Consider the following 12,487-nt stretch of genomic DNA (forward strand, 5'->3'; position numbering starts at 1 on the left):
ATGAGGAACTATTCTTTTTGTCCTTTAGCTTGAGTGGTTTTGTAATCATGTTATCAGCTCTTATATCCTTTGTTAGTTTTGGCTTTCCTCTGCAGCATTTTCTCATTTCCTGCCATACTGAGGTTTCACTTTTTGGGCCGATATTTTATGACTTACAAAGCTCTGTTATTTTGCAGCATACAAATTGAAAATATTCACATGGATTGATCACTGAGCAGTGTCATTTCCAATAAATAGTCCATTCTTTATGTTTTTTTCAATTATGTTATCAATAAAAAAAAACACCAATTTTCTTGAGTCAACTCTACTTTATAATTTGTACTCAGGTTGTGTCTACCACTAGAAAGGTTACATATAAGTCACAGTTCCCCAGGAAACTGTTGCTGAATATAACACTTCATAGGCTGTTAACATCTGGTCTATGTTTCCCTGCCCTACTTCCTTTACCAGTACACTATTTACATGGTTCTAGTAGTGACAGAAAGTTTAAATGAGTTTACCTCAAAACAGATGGTTTAATTTAGTTAGCTCTAGTCAATGCAAGTTAAACAGTCGTTAGCATCTGCAGTCCTCACTTTCTTCTGCAAGTGAACAGTTACATGCTATTACAGCACAGTGACCAATTCTAACACTTTTCTCTGCATTGCCCACTGCTTAATGACCTTCTCTATAAAGTTATCCAGATTTATCAATTTAATGGCATAAAGGGCTGTATTCTATGCTCAATGAAAACAATTCCAGTATGAGTGTAAAATGGGAAAGTACGCTTTAAGCTCATGCTGACTGCTAAAAAGAAAAAAATTGCTCCTCAACATGAATTGTTTGTATCAAATCTGTTAAAATTTCACCAGCCTATGTTTGTGTCTGAGAATTTCTGGGCTTCTCTTGATTAACCAATATAACTTGGGTTGAAGTTCAGGAGAATCGCAACTGAATGAGGATCAAAATGATAAAACAAAATTAGGGCAGTAAATTAGGAGAACTCTTTTCATAAATTTAAGTTTTGGATGCCAATTAACACTTTTAAAAAGTCTTTGCCATCCTACTTATGCATGGGGTGGCATAGTGGCTCAGTGGTTAGCACTGCTGCCTCATAGAACAAGGGTCCCAGGTTCAATTCTAGCCTGTGTAATATCTGTGTGGAGTTTGCACATTCTCCCAGTGTCTGCATGGGTTCCTCCCACAGTCCAAAGATGTGTAGGTTGGGTGAATTGGCAATACTTACTTTTTAAAAAGAAAATTGCCCATAGTGTTACGCACATTAGTCAGAAGGAAATGGGTCTGAGTGGGTTATTCTTCAGAGGGTTAGTGTGGACTTGTTGGGCAGAAGGGCCTGTTTCCACACTGTAGGGAATCTAATCATTTTCTTTTTTCCAGTCTAGGAGTGAATTACATCCAAAGGCATGAAACACGGAAGCCACCTGATCGCACATACATGACATCAGAATCTTGTGTATTAAGCAACAACAGCAGTTTCTTTTTTATTCATGGGGACTAGGTGTTGCTTCCACACAACTGCTACAGTGACTCAGGGGTGGAGGGACTCTATGTGGATATGGTCCCAATCAAGCAAGCTGCTTTATCCTGAAAAATGTCAAATTTGTTGTCGGAGCTGCACTCATCCAAACAAGCAATGAGTAATCCATCAGTCCTGACCTGTGTCTTGTAAGTGGTGGTAAATTTTGGGGAGTGAGGACACAGGTTACCTGCTGCAAGGGTCTGACAAGCTCTTGTAGCTCCAGTAATTATGTGGCTACTCCAGGTCAGTTTCTAGTCAATGGAAGATTCCAGAATTTTGATAGTTGGGTGTACAGGGATGGTGATGCCATTGAATATCAAGGGGCAATGTTTAGATTCCCTTTTGTGGAAAATTGTCACAGCCTGTCACTTGTCTCATGTGAATGTAATTTGTCGCTTGACAGCCCAAGCCTGTATATTTTCCAGGTCTTGATGCATTTGGACATGGACATTAATGATTCTGGACATGGTGTAATTATCAGCAAACTTCCCCACTTCTGACTTCATGATAAAGAGAAAGTCATTGATAAAGCAGCTGAAGGTGGTTAGGCCTAGGACATGACTGTCCTTAAAGCTCAGGCAGAGATATCCCGGAACTGAGATGACAGTTGTCTAACAAGTACAATCATCTTCCTTTGTACCAGTTATGATTCCAACCAGCAGAATGTTTTCTCTTGATTCCAGTTGAGTTTTGTTTTGCCAGGGTTCCTTGATGCTACACTTGATCACTTTCCTTCATTTTCCCCATAACAGTCAAATCCCTTACTGATTAGCAATCTGTCTCTTTCAGCCTTGAATGTACTTAAGGACCCAGCTTCGAAAGCCCTCTGCAGTAAAGCATTTCTTTAGATTCATTACCTCAGAGAGAAATAAAATCCTCACCTTTGTTGTAAAATTGTGATACCTTGCTCCTTAGGTCCAACTCTTTTACGTCCTTAGGTCCAACTGTTTTTGTCAGAGGTGGTGGGATGGGAGCAAACAACATCACTGAATCTCCTTAAAAATTATACATGTTTCAATAAGATTGCCTTTCATTCAAAATCTCAGTAAGTACAGGCCCAATCTACTCAACCTCTCTTAATAAGAAAACTCCTTCATATCCACAATCAACCTGGTGTCTGTCTCTGGACCACCTCCAAGTACAGTACATCTTTTCTTAGATAATGAGACTAAAATTAATCAGTGTTCATAGGTACAGTGTAACGAGTGCCTTGTATGTTTTTTTTAGCAAGACTTTCCTATTTTTAGATTTAATTCCCTTTGAAATAAAGAATGATATTCTATTTTCTTTCTGTACTACCCAAAGAAGTAGTATATTAGTTTTTTGTGTGTGTTTTATGCAGGAGACCCCCCAAACTTTCCACAACTTTCTCCTTTTAAATATTATCCAGTTCCTCTACTCTTCCAGCCTAACTGCATAAAAAATAATTAAGCTCATGATCTATAATTTACAGTTCTAGTTCTGATATACTGGTACAGAATTTCATTACATACTATTCATTATGTATTATTCACTCTTCACATCCATGCAAAACACAACACTGAATAACCGTATGTGCCACAAGATCATTTTTGCCTCAAAATATTTGACCGATTAGATAAATGTGCAAGAGATTACTTCATAAGTGAGTTATTTTATTCAGCTGCATATTTTACACTCAGATGGGCAGAGATTCAACTTATTATGAGTTAAAGGGACTCTGCATACCAAAGTTAGGTTGATGCAAATGTCATATAATAACAGCAATTTCATTCAAATTTTACATTGCCCCAGCTTTCCTAAATCACTACTGTCACATCAGCTGGCATTTTTCTGACACCTGTGAACATTTGACGCTTCCCAGTACAACTGTTTAGATCTGACACACTGGAAATACCTCCCCAAACTTTGCACTTTTCCATCATTAAGACTGCTATCTTTGACCAAGCATTCAGTCACAACTATAGTATCAACTTCACTTGGCATACTGTCATTTTTTTGTCTCGTGTCATTCCATGAAGCACATTGACTACTTCACTGTGTAAAGTGCTGTCAGACAAGTTGGTATTTTGTATCCAGGCTGTCAGCTCAAATTGTATTATGCACAGCAATAAAGGATTAGGAAATCAATAAACTGCAGAAGTGCATCCCACAATTCGATCTACAGTGACACAATGGATTGTTGAAAGGAATTGAGAGCACAAACTTTCTTTGCGCTTCTATGTAGCTTGGCTCCGTTTTTACATATAAGAAATTTTGGTCAAAAAAAGTTAACTAGAGTTCTGTATCCAACAGAGGGAGCCAATTACCAATGAGTGTCAAACTTCAGGGATTGCTTTTGATACCTCTCCTGTTCTGTTGGTCACAACACATAATTTCCAGTTTAGTGTGTGATACCAGAAGAGCTACCCAATCATCTATCTGGTCAGCACGACTCTCGACTTATAAGAAATCACTTCACATGAAATGAGTGGAGTCAACATTGACATCATAGGGTCAGGCAAGTAGAAATTGCAATTAATGCCCACTTAAGAGTCTCATCCTCTTGTTGCAAGTATTAACCCAGCAGCAGACATTGGAATTGCTGTGCGGACTATGTTTGCTTATAGGCCCTCCGAACATGAGGTCTCTTTCTCAAAGGCATTCAGTGCCCGTAAAAGGTTCATGGTATTAGGAAGGGGGAGCCCAATGACAAACAAAACCTCTGTCCTTACTGAAGAAGCCACATTCTTGGAATAACCATCACTAATTTGTGAACTGCGCTATCTACCCCCCTGCAGATGGGTGTGCTAATGACTGAGCCACCCAGTACAGGTGGCTTTCAATCGGGCTTCCAGCATCAAATTGTCTAGTGGCTCTTGGCACACTGGATTTCCATTGTTAGGTTTATCGATCCTAATGGTTGTTCCATTTTTTCTGTCAAGTACCTGAATTTCACTTGATGCACAGATGTTCCCTAAAAGAGGTGACACAGGATCTTTCTGACTGTTCAGTTGCAGGAGAATATTTCCCAACCTCTATTAAACACTGTCCATTTTCTTTGATTGGTACCCAAGATACCCAAGTCTCAAGCTCTGAAGTTCCCTTACTAAACGTTTTCATTTCCTTACTTCTTCAAAGCACTGCATAAACCTCTTTGATAAACCCTTTAGTCCTCTGTCTTGTTATATCCTTCTTTGCTACATTGTCAATTTTGATTGCCTTTGGACATTTTGCCATCTTAGAGATACTACACAAATGAACATTCTTGTTATTTTTTGATAACTTTGAACAATAAAATTGCAATAGAATTTCATTTAGAGCATTAGATTTATTTCAACATGGATTTAAGATTTGATGAGTTTATCCTGCAAAAAACCTTTCTAATGCCACTAATCTTTGCCCTGATCTTTTAAATAATGAGTCAGATTTACCCTACCTTGTGTTTCTAAGTCAACAAGATGCTTTCTCTCAATTCTCCTGATGCTTTCTTGTTGAGGGGATCGCATTAACAGTTTGAAACGCATCATCATGACTTGGACGTATATTGCCATTGCTTCATTTTCACTGGTTCAAAAACCTGAAACTCTTTCCCTGACCTCTCTTCTGGGAGTCACGACACAGACTTTGCAGCTATCAAGATGATAGCTCGCTGTCTCAAAGCAAACAAGGGACAAGCAGCAATTGCTGGACTAATTAAAAACCAAGCAGTCGAGGTGTCATTAACCTTAAACTTGTACACCCACTTGGTTTGAGTAACTACAACTGTCAGTGAGTGAATTACTGCTATGAGCAATATAAAGTACTTTATTGAAAAATGAAATTTATGCATTTTTAGCGTAGTTTATTAAGTTCATTTTTAATCAGGGATTGCCAGCAGAACAATAATCACAGTCTTGAACAAAGGACTCTTTATGATTGTTGAGCTACTCAATGTGAATTATTACATTTAATGTTCCATTGGATAGTTCAGTCTAGTGACAATAGTGTAATATGATATCATAATGGATGCGGTGAGCATTCATATTAGCAGGACGGATATTTCTCGCATGGCTTTAATGCCTAGGCAAAACTAACCAACCAATCATTCTTGGAAGATATTGGAAATTCAGTTACTTTGTTTTGTAGCTGACACCTGTATTTAGAAAACCCTTCAAACACAAAAACAAACTGCACCAATGTCAAAGCAGCTTCAGATCAATGGAACAAAAATGAACAATAAAGAAGGTGTTGTGGTTCTGTTCGCTGAGCTGGAAATTTTTGTTGCAAACGTTTCGTCCCCTGTCTAGGTGACATCCTCAGTGCTTGGGAGTCTCCTGTGAAGCGCTTCTGTGGTGTTTCCTCAGGCATTTATAGTGGCCTGTCACTGCACAAAACACTATATAGGACAAACAGGAAGACAGCTAACGATCCGCATCCATGAACATCAACTAGCCACGAAACGCCACGACCAGCTATCCTTAGTAGCCACACACGCAGACGACAAGCAACATGAATTCGACTGGGACAACACTACCATTATAGGGCAAGCCAAACAAAGAAGCATGGCACTCAACCACAAACTCCATCAACAAACACATTGACCTGGACCCAATATACCGGCCACTACAGCGGACAGCTGAAACTGACAACCGGAAGCGGCAGGGACAGGCCTCTATAAATGCCGGAGGAAACACCACAGAAGTGCTTCACAGGAGGCTCCCAAGCTCTGAGGATGTCACCTAGACAGGGGACGAAACGTTTGCAACAAAAATTTCCAGCTCGGCGAACAGAACCACAACAACGAGCACCCGAGCTACAAATCTTCACCCAAACTTTGAACAATAAAGAAGGTGGCAATCTGAAATGGAAGCAGGTGTTACGGGACATTTTCAATTCATCAGGCAGCATCTGTGAATGGTGAAACAAGTAACATTTCACTGCAATGTTTCATCTCATACCAGAGTGATCATGATCTGAGTGTCTTTTAAAGGTTTTTCTACCAAAGTGTAGCAAGGATTGGTAACTTACAGGACTCTCCATAGCTTGTATTGGAATCTGTACAGTTCTTGTCTTATTTAACAAATCTTCCAATTTTGCACTTGGAATGACACACCTAAGTGAACACAATGGTCAGCTGAGAACAGTGATTCCTGTTTGCTGCATTTTCCAATTCAAATTATTTGTAATGCATTTATAGATATTTTGTGCACAGAGTACATAAACTTTAAACATTAGATCTTGTCTAAGGCAAGAACCTTTTCCTGTTAAACTACAAAATAACTTTCCTCAACTTTAGCTAAGTGCTCCTTGTAGGTCTCTGCTTGGAAATAGGATGGTGAAAGCAATCCTACCCCATTGTGTGTAGTTGTGCAGAATGCCTCAAACAATATGGTAAGCAGCAGTGCGGATCTGACTTGATTTTTCATACAACGTGGTTAGCCGCAGTAGGCATTGTCAGATTTAACTCACCTGCCTCATACAACATGCCAGCAGCAGTAGAAGTCTGAAGATACCTTCAGACACATCTTTAACTGGCCTTCTCATGTCGGAGACAGGGCTGTTTGTGCAGGCAGGAGGAAATAGGAAGAGCTGGACATTCAAGAACTCTGCAGAAAAGAATCTCAGAGCACAATTCAACCAGCCAAACTCTGCAGTCAATGGTAAAAGCATTCCAGACTTAGTAAATAATGCATTGCAGCAGGAGAAGTTCCTGGAGCTATAATTTTAGTCATGCCATGGAAGTTATTCATTACATCAGGTACTGATAGTCTATGGGAGCAGCCGGTGTGGCATTTCAGCCAGAGGTGGATCAGACTTGAATAAAGATAAAATCCCTGATGGGTAAGGGAAAACTTCAAAGGAAAAGAAAAAGTGAAGTGCTTACAGCTCAGATCAGGCATGACTGTCACAGTGAGGCCTGACTGTTCAAATAGAAATCAGGGACCAGAAAAGTGATTCATACCAAGGTTCAGACAAGGTCTAATGGAATAAGAAATTTAGGAGATTTCATAAAGATTATAGCAAAGGCAGAAGATTCATAAGCAAGAGCACATATATTGCATCGGTGTAGAGACCAGATAATCATCAGTTACCTGAAGCACCAACTTGCAAAGAAACTGACAAACTGTTGCTGTGTTTTTCTAGGTCATATAACAAGGTTAAAATATAATGTAAGAAATTGTTGCAGTCTGGTTATTTGTTTACTGCTTGGAATGAATTTCAGCACAATGGATATGGTCATTTTTACCACTGTCAGGAGCAACTCTCCCACTTTTTGTACTCACGGACTGCAATGCTCCAACTTCTGGTGATATCATGACTTATTCAGGAAAATGTGCTGATACTTGAGCCCCCAACTACTCCCCAGGTCATCACAGAAATTAAAGATTTAATCAAAGTAATCAAAGTCCTGAATTACCTGTCTGATAGATTCCAGTGAACAGAGAACACTTGCAAGGTTTCTGTACATAGAGTCATAGAGTCATAGAGATGTACAGCATGGAAACAGACCCTTCAGTCCAACCCATCCATGTCGACCAGATATCCCAACCCAATCTAGTCCCACCTGCCAGCACCCGGCCCATATCCCTCCAAACCCTTCCTATTCATATACCCATCCAAATATCTCTTAAATGTTACAATTGTACCATCCTCCACCACTTCCTCTGGCAGCTCATTCCATACACGTACCACCCTCTGTGTGAAAACGTCGCCCATTAGGTCTCTTTTATACCTTTCCCTTCTCACCCTAAACCTATGCCCTCTTGCAAATACATCAATTGTAATGACAAACAAAAATATGAATTAGTAATATATTTCTGACTAAACTGACTAAAACTCTAACTTTCCTGCCTAAACTCCTGTACACATAGATAAACACACAAACAAACAAAGAAACACAGGTGTTATGGATGAAGGAAAACTACTGGGGTAACTCAGTTCAATAGCACCAGTCCACAGGATTTGATGAGATGTCCATTTTGTTTCTTCCAAGTCCTTCTGATCTCCTCATTTCCAGATCATTTTGGTTCTTTGCTGAAGACACAGCACAATTAACACATTCATTATCTCAGTTTTTCAGTTTTTAGAGGAAACAACTTACAGCAAATTTTGGAAGAGAGTAGCAATCTTTCAGTTCTTGGTTGCTTTATTGCACAGAGAGAGATGGATACAAAGAGATACAGAGATATCTTTGTTTTGTTATATATTCTGGAGGCTTTTGCCTCTGTACTCTTCACAATCAAGCTGTCCACCTGGCCAGGAGACAATTGTTGTCATGATGACTCCTAGCCTTCACAGTGGTCCTGATTGGAACACACACACACACACACAGAACTTGTAATTAGACTAGAAAACTGAAGTAACAAAAGGCAGTTCTGTTACAAATGGGAAATAACAAGATCATTACCAATAGCTACCATCTGAAAAACAACACAAAGGGAAACAAATAGAAATGAAGTAGGCCCAGAGATGATGACCTGTTTTGATTTTGGAAGAGCCCCACATATAATTTACATTTTACACAAACATCAAAAAAATTGAAATTATCTATTCAACCAATCTGAATATTACAAACACTTTCAAAATCATTTGTGCTGGCCGCATTTAGCTGTAATGGAAGTGTGGTCACTGCAATATTTTCAGTTTCCATCCAGAACCCCTGTTCCCTTCCTCCTCCTCCACTGTTTGAGCTGAGTTGGTAGGAGATTGAGAATGGGCATTGAAATAGTCTAGACTGAAAATGATGAAGGAATGGATGAAATCTACAGCATGACATGGACTGAAGTCAGGGACTTCAGCTGATGTTACAGAGATTGAATTGTAATTGCTATATTGTTAGATGCTCACTTGAATAGGATATCAAAGTTAAAAGCAGTTTTCTTCAGTGCTTGACACACAGCCTTTTCATTTACTGATCAAGCACAAATACTTCTAAAGATGCACTTACTCAGTGCCTCTATCAGTGAACACAATTCTACAAAGCTTCTTATCCTTGAGGTGTACAAACATTAGTCTAGGCAGAAGTCTAGTTTGAAATATTTTTAGCAATTAAAAAGGTATTTCTGAGCTATTCTATTCTGATGCACATTTTAATGCTATCTTAATTTTTACAAATAAGGTAAGACATATTGCATTCACTCATATAAGGTGTCAGATATACACTGATTGTGTGGAGTTTGCACGTTTTCCCCGTGTCTGCGTGGGTTTCCTCTGGGTGCTCCGGTTTCCTCCCACGGTCCAAAGATGTGCAGGTTAGGTGAATTGGCCATGCTAAATTGCCTGTAGTGTTAGGTAAGGGGTAAATGTAGGGGTATGGGTGGGTTGCGCTTCGGCGGGTCAGTGTGGACTTGTTGGGCCGAAGGGCCTGTTTCCACACTGTAATGTAATGTAATCTAATCTAAAATATTCAGGGGTCGTTTCTAGTACATCGAGATTAGTTAAACGCACTGCACTTTTTCAAAAGTTCACAATAATTGTCCCATAACATTCTACATAACTGCAGCAAAATTATTTTATTCCTATTACACTCACAATTCTGTTCACCTGTCTCTGTTATTTCCTAATTTAGGACCAAATTGGAGTCCACATTTTGGTAAATGGAGGGTTTTTTTTGCCTCATTGAGTACACAATTTACACGATTAAGTTAAATAAATGTTATCACCACCTAAGGGACATTAAAGGAGGAATTGCCAAGCTACAGGCTGTCTGTAAATTTCAGCTGTTGCACATTAAAAGTCACGATACGTTCCCAGTGCAGCCAAGACTAGATCTGCAATAAGTTAATAATGCAGTAACTCTGGCATCATATCCCTTTCTCATGAATAAACATTCTGGTAAGGCTCTTGATGGAGTGAATTGTTTTCATTGTTATTCCTGTAAGAAATGTTTGCCATGTTTATTGAGACAATTGAAGAAATAGATGAAAAATATAAATATTGGTCAAAACAAAGTCACCCCTTTCACATGTTAACCCAGAACCTTAAAAGAAATCTAAAGAAAAATAAAGTTCATTTTGGTTCTCTGTATATAATTTGGCTCTCTCACTAGCTAAGATAGTGCACAAGTAACCCTATTTTGTTTTATTCATTCATAGGGTATAGGTGTGGCTAGCTGGCCAGTATTTTTTGCCCACTCCTAGTTGCCCTAGAGAGGATAGTCATGGGGTGCCTTCTTAAACCGCTGCAGTCCATTCGGTATAGGTTGCCCCATAATGTTGTGGAGGAGGAGAAAATAAGGACTGCCGATGCTGCAGATCAGAGTCAAAAAGCACGGCACTGGAAAAGCACAGTCGGTCAGGCAGCATCCGAGGAGCAGGAGAATGGACATTTCGAGCATAAGCTCTTCATCAGGAATGTGGGTGGTGCCCAAGGGGACTGAGAGATAAATGGGAGGGGGGATGGGATGAGGGGGAAGGTAGCTATGAATGTGTTAGGTAGATGAAAGTGGGGGAGTGATGTTGATAAGTCAGATCAGAGGGTGGAGTGGATAGGTGGAAAGGAAGATGGACAGGTAGGACAGGTCAAGAGGGTGGTGCCGAGTTGGAGGGTTGGATCTGGGATAAGGTGGAGGGAGAGGTGATGAGGAAACTGGTGAAATTGACATTAATTCAGTTTGGTTGGAGGGTCCCAAAGTGGAAGAATTTTGTGGGAATGGAAGTGACTGAAGCTGATATTTCTTGTTTCATCAGTGAAAAGGCTCACTTATAATTGAAGATATTGGTCCATGTTCTGAAAATCTTTGGCAGTTCATTCAGACAGTCATGCTGGAGCTGCTCTTACAGTTGAGACTCAGCTGCTTAACACAGGCTGGGAAGGGGCCTAGCTCAATTCCTGACCCTGCTTCACTGCTATTAGTTGGCGACACTTCAGGAGGAACATATGGTCCCTACTCTTTTGAGTTAAGAAAAAGAAATTCAGCCAGCTTTCTGGCTACCAGTCACTCATTAAATATCCTCAGAGTTTACTTGTGTCTAGACCTACATGTAAAAGGTAATAAAGGTTGAATGTCAGCTATGAAACCTCAACAGAAGAAGGAAGATAGGAAATAAAATTAAATTAATTAAGGAAAACTATTAAAGTTATAAAGTGGAAATAAAAAATTAGAAAGACAAATCAGATTAAATTTCATGGAATTGACCGAGAAGGGTTTACATTTAGGTTGGAACCCTTTAACTGCTCTCAAGGGTCTGATGACAGGACCCAGACAAAAGTAAAACTAATTTTATTTTACTGCAGAATTAGTGGAAATGTCAGTGCTTTAGTAATGCAGAGCCCCAGGCTACTGATCCAGAAACAAGGCAGATGGGGACATTTGAATTTAATGAAATCAGGAATTAAAGGCTAGTCTACTTGCAGACGTATACATGTAAACATTGTTCATTATTATAAAAAAGCCCATTTGGTTCACTAGTGTCCTTTTGAGAAGGAAATCTGCCATCCTTGCCTAGTCCAGCCTACATGTGACTCTAAATCCAAAATGTATTTGCCTCTTTACTGCTCTCTGAAATTCCTTAGAGCACCAATCAATTGCAGGCAACAAGGGATGAGCAACAAATACTGGTCTTGCCAGCTATCCCCACATCCTGTGAAAGAATAAAAGGAGAAAAATGAATGAGCTTTTTGATTAGATTAGATTACTTACAGTGTGGAAACAGGCCCTTCGGCCCAAAAAGTCCACACCGACCCTCCGAAGAGCAACCCACCCAGACCCATTCCCCTACATTTACCCCTTCACCTCACATTATGGGCAATTTAGCATGGCAAATTCACCTAACTTGCACATCTTTGGACTGTGGGAGGAAACCGGAGCACCCAGAGGAAACCCACACAGACACGGGGAGAATGTGCAAACCCCACACAGGCAGTTGCGTGAGGCGGGAATTGAACCCGGGTCTCTCAGGCAGCAGTGCTAACCACTGTGCCACCGTGCCGCCCGTACACCATACAGCTTCAGTTGTAATTCTAGCATTTCATGTCTGCCTGCCTTTCTCTCATCCCATGAGAACGCTCAGCTACAAGTATAGATTG

This window comes from Chiloscyllium plagiosum, unplaced genomic scaffold (genome assembly GCF_037043375.1).
Source record: "Chiloscyllium plagiosum isolate Xiang-an unplaced genomic scaffold, Cpla_swu_hap1 HiC_scaffold_16, whole genome shotgun sequence".
NCBI classification, from domain to species: domain Eukaryota; kingdom Metazoa; phylum Chordata; class Chondrichthyes; order Orectolobiformes; family Hemiscylliidae; genus Chiloscyllium; species Chiloscyllium plagiosum.